The following is a 10,903-nucleotide window of genomic DNA, read 5'->3' as shown; positions in this document are numbered from 1 at the left end:
AAATCACCAGAAGAAAAAAAAAAGAAAAATACAAAATAATATAAAAAATAGTACAAAAAAAGACCTCGTGAATTCTAATTTTGCACTTGTACTCACCTCTTAAATTGCACACACGTGCGTCGCGTTCGCCTAGAGCGAGACAAGTATATAGGGGGTCGCGATCGAACTCTTCCCGGGAAAAATTGTTTTCATTTTGGAAAACGTTTCGCCAAGCATCGCGACTCGTCCAAATAATCCGACTCTATCGATCAAAGTTTCTGTCAGCGACAATGCGGCGGACCGGTGCGCGCATCGCGACGCCGAGTTTCAACAATGCTGCAACCTGGCGTCGAGTCGCTTGACATTTTCGAATGCGCGTTGCAAACCTAAATGCAGATTAGAGATGCACACATTGTCCACTGATAACCTATTGTTTAATACGTCAACTCTGGCCCCCGCTGTCCACGTTTATCGCCACGAGTGCGATTAACTGACGAGATTTCGCCAAAAAAAATTCGCCAGTTGCGCACGATTTAACACTTTTCATATGGACATCGTGTTGTTTTTATTGGAAAAATATGCGTGCAGCGAAAGTGAAGGAGACAAAAAGAAGGATAAATTTAAATCTCTATTCTGGAATTATTTTGGGTGAGAAGATGGAAAAATTTTTTTTTTTTGTGGAAAATCATGATTGGTGGAAGAAAGATTTTCAGGATAAATATAAGATTTTATTTTGGAAGTGTTTAGGATGAGAAGATGGGCAAATTGTTTTGTAAGGGAAGTCATAGTGGTGGAAGAAACTTTTTAGTGTTCTGTTTAATGTTTTGGTTCTTGTGAAACACCCTGTATAGTGCAAATTTAACGAGCGTTTCTTAATCACTTGGTATTCACTTCATTTGACAAAATTTTGTACATTTATAGCATTGATCTTCATTCTTTATTTAATTAGCAACGTATTCCGCTATGTAACGCAATATACAGGGTGTTCCATAAAAAGTGCAACCCACTTCAACGATAGATAAGCGATATAAAACTGCACTTAGTTTGACCAAATTTTCTACGTATCTTGTATTGAACTTCATTCTGTATTTTCTAAGCAACATATACAGGGTGTTTCGCTGTCCTTGTCTACGCTCGGCAAACTACAAAGGCGGGCGCGAGGCTCGAAAACGTAGTCCCTGACTCTACAAGTGTCAGGGTTAGCTTCCTTGCGGACTGACACTTGTGGAGAATTTATTGTACTTTGTATTGAACTTCATTCTGTATTTTCTAAGCAACACATACCGGGTGTTTCACAACAATCGTAAGCCTCTTCACCAGCGAACAAATTATACAAGAACAATGAAAACAGTTCACACAAACATGTACTCTATTCGACAGCATTAATTTCTACCAAATAATCCAATTCCAATTCTTAAGAAATCACCTCGCCCACCTTCGAAACGAAAAATCAGCATACCCATCGAAGGTCCATGCACATTTCACCCTCCAGCGGAAACGGTAATCCATGAACAGTATTTTCATAGAAATGGAAATTCGTTCTTTTCAAGTCCGCCACCGGTGACCAACTTCTCACAGTTATTCGCGAGTTGGGGAGCGAGTAGAGAGAAGAGAGCATCTCGAAGATATGCATTCTCTATACGCTCCAGCGGTAGATAGAATTTTTCTACCTTCTTCGGGTCAGGTTTTCCCTCGACGTCGCATAATTGAGGCGCAAGAAGAAGAGGGGAACGTGTGGAAAAAGTGAACCGTGGTGCACCACAGGTGAAAAAAAAAAGACGTAGAAAAAGCTAGAGAAGCCGTTTGTACAAGACAGAGAAGCTACTCGTTTTCGATGACAAAGAATCGGTTTTCCATGGGCGAGAAAGAAGTTGATGGAAAAGTCGAGAGAGGGAGAGAAAACGCGTTCGGTTCGGTTGTCGATACCAGATGCACGCTAACTGGAAGTATCGACCCAGTTTAAATATTCTCAATGGCCGCGGTGTCCTCTTCAATAATTCATTCGGAAAACGTCGCCGTATCGACCATTTATAATGAGCCCGGGGCGAAACTGCGAGCAGAAATCGTGCCAGCTTCTCTGTCTCTTCCGTGAGAATTTCGTCTTCGTAATAATATCCCCTGTGTAGAGGAGTGTACAAAGGAGGAAAGTCGAGCTTCTTAGCCTTTACTGTCGAGTCTTAGTCACGAGGCGGACTTAAGGTCCAGTTTAGCCTTAACAGTGCAGCCACTATCCGCTTCTTTCGCGTTTCTTATTCTACAGGGTGATTCAGGTTACGTGATCGCCTTAAATTATTCCCTTGTTAATAGACTTATTGAAATTTTTTTTTCTTTTTTCGGTCGCATAGTACGGTTCAAAGAGACTCTTAACACATTGGTGCGTCTTTCGGGGTTTTTTACTTGGGTGTGGATGACGTAGATATGCGACATTGAGATTTTCACTCATTTTCATCTGTCTCAGAATAGATTTCGAGATTTTAAAATTGGGATTTTGAGAATTTTTCTTCGGAAATGCCGTAACGGATGCTTCACGAATTAAATAAAATTTCTTCTATAGCAGTTTTTTTTTCCAACGTAACGCGATTGAAAGAAATAGACGCGAAGTCACCCTGTAGCCGTGTCAAGCGCGGCTTCAAACGCCCCGACGCGAATGTGTTAAGATTATAGTATACTTAATCTATGATATTTATGGCATTTATACTGATCTGCGAAAAATTGAAGATAACCTTGAAAATTTCGAAAAGGAAACTTCTGATAAAGATGGTCCCTTTGAAAATTTCAATTTGTTCGTTAACCCTTTCGCTGAAAGGGTTAAAATTTAGGGATTTTTAAGGGAAATTAAAGGTATTTTAACATTTATTTTATCGAATAACGTGGAAGAGTGCAAAAGATAAAATTTAGGCTTAAATTAATATAGAAATGCGCCAAAAGGCTCCAGTAGCACAATGCAAACAAATTTTCAAAGCGTCAATAGCAGTGAAAGGGTTAAAAAGAGAATAATTCGAGGTGATCACCTTACGTGGATCACCCTGTATAAGTTACCCGCTTTAAAGGACGTAGCTTATCTCAAAGTTCACCTTCTGATGGATTAGAGCTTGCTCTCAGGATGCATGTGATTTGGGCAGAGTGGTTTCATGGTGTTCCGTAGCGCAGGGTCTTGAGATATGTTGAGTTACATTTGTCGATTGGCTGGAAGAAGTTGTGCAAATTACTGGCGGGACGGATTAGGTTGAATACTGTTGCGATTTCGGAGTTAATCTCGTGCCTTATGGCAGTGAGTTATACTCGTGGGACATTGTGTCTCTAACATGGCGGAAGTAGGTAGGATCTGTCATGGGGTTTAGTCTTAATTCTGACCTTAGTTTCTGCTTGTACGAACGAAGATTATTCTGTGTGCATTGTGTATGTGATATTTCAACTTTCTTCAATTGAAGAATTGCATTTTTTGTTATCTTGTATACTGAGTGAATTAACCCTTTGTATTCGAAGCATTTTTTGACGAGATTAATTCAGCAATTTCGGTATGTTTTCGCAGTGAAACTTTAGAAGACTTGAAGATTTGTTTGGAAGAAATAGATTTTTAATATTCAAGTTGTATTACTTTAGTAAAATAAAAAAAGTGACTGCAAAGTGAGTGCAAAGGGTTAAAAATTGAGATATACTTTTAAGATAGTTTGAGATATTGAGAATTGAGACATTGAAACATTGAGAATTGAGACATTGAGAATTGAGGTATTGAGAATTGAGACATTGAGAATTGAGACATTGAGAATTGAGACATTGAGAATTGAGACATTGAGAATTGAAACATTGGGAATTGAGCCAGTAAGAATTGAGACATTGAGATTTGAGACATTGAGATATTGAGAATTGAGATATTGAGAATTGAGACATTGAGAATTGAGACATTGAGAATTGAGACATTGAGAATTGAGACATTGAGACATTGAGAATTGAGACATTGGGAATTGAGCCAGTAAGAATTGAGACATTGAGATATTAAGAATTGAGCCATTGAGAATTGAGCCATTGAGAATTGAGACATTGAGAATTGAAACATTGGGAATTGAGCCAGTAAGAATTGAGACATTGAGAATTGAGACATTGGGAATTGAGCCAGTAAGAATTGAGACATTGAGATTTGAGACATTGAGATATTAAGAATTGAGCCATTGAGAATTGAGACATTGAGAATTGAGACATTGAGAATTGAAACATTGGGAATTGAGCCAGTAAGAATTGAGATATTGAGACATTGAGATATTGAGAATTGAGATATTGAGAATTGAGACATTGAGAATTGAGCCAGTGAGAATTGAGACATTGAGATTTGAGACATTGAGATATTGAGAATTGAGACATTGAGAATTGAGCCAGTGAGAATTGAGACATTGAGATTTGAGACATTGAGAATTGAGACATTGGGAATTGAGCTAGTGAGAATTGAGACATTGAAAATTGAGATATTGAGAATTGAGATATTGAGAATTGAGACATTGAGATTTGAGACATTGAGACATTGAGAATTGAGACATTGAGAATTGAGATATTTAAAATTGAGCCATTGAGAATTGAGACAAATCATAATTCATTGCACGTTCATTTGACAGATTTTAGAAATCATTATTTTTTTTTTAATTTTTCAGTATAAAATTTCCTATGAAAATTAGAAATTAGCGATTTGTCAGGCACTCTATATTTATCCTAACTGTATTTCAAAAATTTTTTTTGATATTTCACGTTAGTGAGATTTTTGTTAACATTCCCACGTGAAATTTGATTTTTCATTCAGTCTGTTAGGAGTAATTTTTTATTATTAAATACGATTCACAATGCAACGAAGCATCGGTAGTGCATTAAAGGGTATTTTCTAGCGGTTTCCAATTATAGGAACGGAATGGAATCGTTATGAAAGTTGGAAGGTCCCTTCGTAGACGGAATTTTGCATTAATTAATGAATTTTTCTACAGGAACAGCTTTGAAAACAATAATTGAAAAACTGCGTCAGAGGATAATGGAGGGGGGAAGGTATAGGCAGCGTTACATTTTCAATATTCCTCACAAACTCTCGGGAATATTTTTACTCCACTTTTCACTCACTTTTGTTTCAATTTTTCACGTTACCCAACTAAATTTCTATATTGAAAATATTCAACCACTCACGAAAATTTAAAATCATATGAAAAATGATAATACAATATAAATATTTGTCACAAAGTATATAGAATGCTATTGTGCTACAAATTTATTATACTAGAGAGAGAAACTTTGAAACTTTGCACATTATGAAGCGGAAATCTGGTCACACCCCCGCAAAATAAATTTATAATTCGCTCGTGTTGACAGAAGGTCAGCAGTCATTAACAATTTCCTCGTTCATCTCTGGAGAGATCAGTAATATCAAATATTCAGCGTGAATCTGAAGCTGGTAGGTTTAATAAATGTTGGTATCCAGCAGTCTTCTTATTACAGTCCCAGAAACATTCCAGTTAAATTGCGTTTAGTCGGAATAATAAAGCTTGTAATATCAGCAAGCTGTGAAATAAGAAAAAATATTTCACAGCCTTCAGAAAATTTTGTCCTCATTGTTAATATACCTCATATTGCTCATTACAGCGTTCGACAAATTTGCAAAATTTGTTTGAACCGAACTCACAAGAAATTCATAAATAATCCCTGAAAATTCAACGTTCTTTCCAAAAGAAACGCTGCAATTTCACCAATTAATTCTCGATCCCTAAAAAATTAATATGCTTCATATCGTTAAGTACAACGCTCGACAAATTTGCAAAATTGGATTCAGCTGAATTCACAAGAAACTCTTAAATAATTCCTAAAAATTCAAAAATTCAACGACTTGGAAGTTACTATATTGTTGTACCATTACATTATCACCAGCTAATTTTTCAATAACATTCAATACATTTTTATGACAATTATAATTTGCAAATTTACAATTATCACATTTCTTTGCAATAATCATCTTCCATATTTATTCTTGCTTCTCCCATCGAAGTGTAAAATTCTAATCAACCGTAATTTTTCTTATCGCGAACAATCTCTGAAAAATGAGAAAATTTCTAAAAATTCGTCGACACTCGATCTTCCACGATACAGTTGGAAATTCGACGAAACGTCGAATCTGAAAGCGAGTACTGTAGGAACCGTACGTACATACCGAGTGGTTGGATCGAATTCTATCAGGAGTCGAAATAGAATTAAAGGTGATTAAGACCGGCTGAGAAATAGATCTGGATTCTGGTAGCTATCGTTTGCCTCTCGAAAGGAAAACGGGTCTTCCGCCGGTTTCCCGCGGCCCACTCGACGATCTATCGGCCAGCCGAGCCAGAGGAATCGTCGAACGAGCCATTGTTTTCGCCCACTTGGCGACAAACTCGACGTCGTGGAATCGAAGGGTCCCCGAGGGGCGAGAGAACGGCCTCGTTCACGGCCGAGCGACGCCGCCGCGGAGAAAATAAGCGACGACCTTTCCGTTTCCATCGGCCAACTTACCGGATATCATCCTGGTACACTGAGAGCCAAAACTTCCATTCCGCTGGGAGATATCGAGTACCCGAGAATTTTCCGAAAAATGGAGATTTTTTAAATGTTCCACGAAACACAATTTTTTTTAAAAAGCAAATGTACTCATTTTTTCACTACGACAGGTTAATCTCTTCAGGAGATACGCTGACCGAGAGATTAGGATGAAAAAAATACACTTGGTGTTTGGAATATTCACTATTTAATTCTAGGCTCAGTTGATACTGGGTCACTTTTGACCCATGACTACATCTCCAGTGTAGAGAGGAAGATTAATGAGATTTTTCGAACGTGAACAAAATCATAAGGACGAATTATCATTGGATATAGATGGATATCAGTCTGTGATAACGAACCTGAATTGCAAGGTGTATTTTCTACAGTGGAAAAGTAATAATAAGAATTGCACAAAGTGTGTTAAATAATATTGTATTGTATTTTCTTCTCTACATTGAAAGCATTATTAAACAATATTTTGCATCAAAATGCTAGATCTAAAGTGTGTATAATGAAATTCTGGTACGGGTCAAAAGTGACCCGGCGTCAGTCTGCCACGTGACTGCTTCCAACTCATGTGTTAAAATATTCGATTATTTGCTATTGTGGAATTTTCTAATTAACGAGGAAGTCCGCACACTTTAATTGTAAAATATATAGTCGAAATTTTCAATACGTATATAATTAACATGAATCTAAAAAATTGTAAAAAGTGACCTTCGCAATTTTCTTCGCGGTTTCCACAAGTTGCAACTTTTTCCAAAAAAATTTCTACATGTCATCCGGTACACTAATCCTTCCAACTTCTCAAAAGAAACTCGAGGTCTTCTGTCCAATTTTACAAAAGTTGTACCGTTCTAAAGTATATCCGAATATAATTGAAGTATAGAAAGTAATTAAGGTAAATTAAAGTAAGTCAGGGAAAAGAATGTAAATATCCAAAAATCGCAGAGCCAACTCTGCGATCGCAAATGGCCCGAAAATTTTGAACGACAGTGTATAATATCGTTCGACTTGAAATAAAATACCGGAGGAGAAAACTGTGAAACGAAATGTTAGAAGGGAGAGTTGGAGGGACATAGCGAGTCCTGAGATGGTAGAAACGTTAAAAGTGGCGTGATCGGGCACCCCTTTAATACCGCAATAAAAACCCCACCCTCAGATAAGGGAAGATCTCGCGTTCGAGCTATGAATGGCTCGACCTCGGAACCAACCAACCAACCATCCGGATTCAACTCTATGAAATAGGTTTTCCCAACGAAAAACTCGAGATTTGTAATTGTTCAGGTGAATTATCGTTCTTGTTCAGGCGTAGAGTAATGTGCGGAGTGTTTGTACGTTTGTTAGGAGTATTAATTGTTGCCTACTCCGGTTATCTGTCTTCACTTTTGGACGTTTTAGGGTTTACAGCTGCGCCATTGGCCAGCTGGAATTGCTGTCTTTTATTTCGTCCTTTATCTTTCGCGGTAATCTGCCCTATTTTATGGACGCAATTTCGCGTAATTTCTTACTGGATGAATTCTCGCGGTTAATGCCACGAATTTCTAGTTTTTCTTTTTTTTTCAGGGACGATGAATTTTTACCCTAACTGTTTTCGACAGCTTTTCCCGAGTGAGACTCGGTGCGTTGAATAACGAACAATTTGACTCAGGAGAGACTTTTAGGAAGGAAGTCGGAAAGGGACGAGATATTGTTACCAGAACTGTGCTTTAAACATAATCACAGACCACATAATTATTAACGTTAACATTATTTTTGATAAAGCACCCTTCTATAAATTTCTTTACCAAGAAGAAAATGTGAATTTTCTGGAGGAAAATTTTAGTAATTATTCTTTTCAAACTTAGCGGATATGAGGTATAATTGTAGCGTAATAAAATATTTAACAGTAAATAACAATTACATTTGTAGTATCGGGGCCTCCATCCACAAATAGGAAACCGACAAGGGAAAATATAGAGGGAGTAGTTGGCGTAGTGCGGTAAGTGTCGGCTTGTCAATCCTGAGGTCCCGGGTTCGATTCTTGTTTGGTTCCTCAAAATTTTTTCCTCGGTTTCTGCATATGATATTGAATAAACCATAGCTCTAAAATAATATTGTATCAAAATTATATCTAAAATATTGTGTCAAAGGTTTAATATGAAATTTGTTCGAAATTGAGATATCGGTTTCGGGATAATTCATCGATCCGAGAAGCTTTCTAGAGAAATTGCAAAGGATATGTGAAAGTTGGTATAAAAACAGTAAAGCCAGAGACGGTTCACTGTAATAAAAACAGAACGTTCGGTTGTAACAACTGTGTAACAATTTAGAAACCACATTGTAACAGAATGGGATATCATATATTTCCACCAACTTCCTCTCGAAATTGTTAAAAGCACGACGAAACTGTTGTACGTTTTATGCTACGTACTGTAAATATACGATACCTTGGCTAAAGTTAGCGCATTATTCATCATCGTGTAACAGGGGAAACGAACCAGTGCCACGAAAACTACCGTAACGAGTAGCTTTATTTCCCGAAGCTGCTGTCCAAAAAAAAAAAAAAAAACAGTGAAACAGGGGAAAAAAAATGGTAAATGAATTTGATCGTTAGCCTCTCTATTCTGTTTTTGTTGGGGGAAAAACGAGTATTCCTGGGGAATTCGTTGGTAATCTGCTTTGGTGTTTTTATCTTCGATGAAGGATGCAGTCGTTTGAGTTACTGAAAGTTTAATGGAGGAATGCTACAAGCTTTTTTCTTATCATTTTACGTTTATTTCTTTTTGGTTAGAGTGATGTCGGAATTATTGTGGAATTAAGCAAGTTTTTTAGCTCTTTTCTTGTTTGCAATTTGTTTCTATTGTTTAAGTACTAAAGTTTTTTTATTTTCATGCTCGGAATTGAAGATTTTTTTTACTTCACTTTGTTATTGTAATTTGGTTTCTTTACGCTTTCTCTCTGTTCGAAGTTAGAGTTATATTTTTTTGGAAAGGATTTTTATTACCTAAGATTTTTGTATATAAGAAATTTAAAAATTCATTTTTTGGGAACGTTCATGCTTGTAATAATATTGATAGGACAAATGTCGAAGCTAAAATCCCAAATTATCTGAAAGAAGGAAAGTGAAAATTTGAAATTTTTGAAGGCAAAATTTTTTAGGGTAGTTTTAATAGTCGAAACGTTGACGTGAGGCAAACAGTAGTATGATATATGAGTTATTCAGAAGCCAAAATAATTAATTCCACTATTTGAAATTCTTCCAATTTTAGTCAATATCAATAAATACCAAGAATTAATCGCTTTGGCTTCTGAATGACTCGTACGATACTAACTTCGAAATGCAACAGAAATCACAATAATGTCTACGCGAGCATAACGGCTATCCTAACGTTTACAAATCCGTCGATGCGATTTCACGGCAGCAAACGCGAAACGGTGTAATTGTCAACGTGGAAAGAAGTCTCTCCGGATCTTTCTTTCATTAATCGCGTCTCTCCTCTCCCGGTGGAAATCAGCCGGCAAGTCCTCTCTATTCTCCGATGATTAGTATAAATCGAAGCTGGAGATCTCTTCACGGATACCGTGTGCCACATTTATGCCCGCTCAATTTCACGTTTCCAATATTGTCCGCGACTCTTCCATAAGCTCTTTCATCCCTCCCGCTCGCCAATTATTCTCCCGCCGCAACCATTTCGCGATATTTCACCGTAGGAAATTACGATCATCGACAACCTGAGATTCGATTGCCTCGCGTCATTCTGTTAACGATACCCGGGGATCTGGGGATTACATACTTCTTCGAGTTTTCAATTTCTTTTATTTAGTGTCTGTTTCTTTTGTTTTTTATTTTGCACTCGTTTGATCGATGTTGGATGTAGTACTGTTATGCCGCGGCAAAGAGAGGAGTCTCGAAGAACGTTTTCTTAGTGTGTAAAAGTAGCTTTTTATTAATATAATACAGGAATCACGTACAGAGGACGTTTTCACTATGACGTGCGCGGGACGAGGTAAAACCAACTATTGTTGAAAATGTATGGGGACGCTGTCCTTTATCCCTTCGCTTTTCCTGGAGTTTGTACCCTTGTGTAGGCATTTTGGGACGGTTTATGGCTTGGCCTGTGCCTCTTGACTATGACGTGCGCGGGACGAGGTAAAACCAACTATTGTTGAAAATGTATGGGGACGCTGTCCTGTATCCCTTCGCTTTTGCTGGAGTTTGTACCCTTGTGTAGGCATTTTGGGACGGTTTATGGCTTGGCCTGTGCCTCTTCGCGAGTGACAAACACCAGACCCGAGTACCCATCGGTTCGGCCCAGCGATACAGTAAATTCTCTACAAGAGTCGGTAAGTTTGGATTCTACAAGTGACAGTATAGATGGTCCTACGCCTAGGTCTGCGTCATTGC

The 10,903-nt window shown here is 37.6% G+C and overlaps 1 protein-coding gene across 1 annotated transcript in view; it reads left to right on the top strand.

The window, feature by feature from the left end:
* LOC108571475 (neurobeachin) overlaps positions 1–10,903 on the top strand; it is a 664,931-nt gene that overhangs the window by 204,012 nt on the left and 450,016 nt on the right. The window lies entirely within an intron of this gene.

Source organism: Habropoda laboriosa, unplaced genomic scaffold, assembly GCF_001263275.1.
Source record: "Habropoda laboriosa isolate 0110345459 unplaced genomic scaffold, ASM126327v1 scaffold40, whole genome shotgun sequence".
NCBI lineage: Eukaryota > Metazoa > Arthropoda > Insecta > Hymenoptera > Apidae > Habropoda > Habropoda laboriosa.
This window is presented reverse-complemented; position numbering and strand designations above follow the sequence as displayed.